Genomic DNA, 1,073 nt, shown 5'->3' on the forward strand with positions numbered 1-1,073 from the left:
AAAAAAAAAAAAAAAAAAAAGATAAAGTAAACCCAAAGAAAGCACAAAGACAGGAAATAATAAAGGTGAAAGCAGAACTTAATGAAAATAAAGTAGTAGATGTAACAGGCCAAATCCTATTCTGCTAAAAAAAAAAGTAGACAAACACTAGTTAACTTAAAGAGAGAAAGCATAAATATTCAAAATAAGAAGTGACATGGATGTGAAGGTGATCTGGCTGCAACCTCTGTCACCACATCAATCGCCAGGGTTGATCCAGCTCATCTGGCTGGCTAGGTGGGTGGTCGCCTTCCTCTCTCACTGCTCCACGTGCATCCCTCTGGAAGCTGTGCGTCCAGTTGAGGAAGATGACCATCTCTCACAGAGGAGGACCGGTCTTTGGTCAAGGGTATATGAGTAGCTGCGCTCCCCTGCTAGAACCTCCCAACAAGCTCTCAAAATGAAAAATGACAAAGGGAAAGTATCAAAAAGCATCTTTTTAAAAGTCACGTAAGACTACTTTGCAGATCTCTATATATAAATGTGTAGATCTAAATGAAGTGAATAACTCCCAGAATTAACTCCAGATAGTCACAAGGAAATTCTATCAAACCTTCAAACTAGGTAGTCTTTTTGCTCCAAATACTGTCCCAAAGCATTGAAAACTGAAGGGAAAGGTCCTCATTTTTTTTTTTTTTTAATAAAGCAAGGATACCATGAGGATCTTAACTTGATGACAGTTCAAAAACAGAAAATTATAGACTAATCGTCACTTACAAATATTGAAGCAAAATTCTAATTAAAATATTAGCAAAAAGACTCCAACATAACAATAAAATATTTCACCATGGCAAAGAAAAATTTATCCAGGATTGGAAGACTGGTCCAATTTTAGGGGATCTATTTTTACAATAACACCATAATAACAGATGTAACGAGAACTCACAATTGCCTCTATACGTGGTAAGATACTCTACCAAAACTCAACACCCCTTCTTCAAAAAAAAAAAAAAAAAAACCCAAGAATATAGAATTGATAGATTTTTAAAATTTTTTATTTTGCACTAATTTTAGACTTACAAGGAAGTAGGACA

At 35.1% G+C, this 1,073-nt stretch overlaps 1 protein-coding gene across 1 annotated transcript in view; it reads right to left on the reverse strand.

Moving 5' to 3' along the window:
- LOC108292060 (zinc finger protein 793) overlaps window positions 1–1,073 on the reverse strand; it is a 20,478-nt gene that overhangs the window by 13,113 nt on the left and 6,292 nt on the right.

This window comes from Cebus imitator, unplaced genomic scaffold (genome assembly GCF_001604975.1).
Source record: "Cebus imitator isolate Cc_AM_T3 unplaced genomic scaffold, Cebus_imitator-1.0 Scaffold475, whole genome shotgun sequence".
Classification (NCBI taxonomy): Eukaryota; Metazoa; Chordata; class Mammalia; order Primates; family Cebidae; genus Cebus; species Cebus imitator.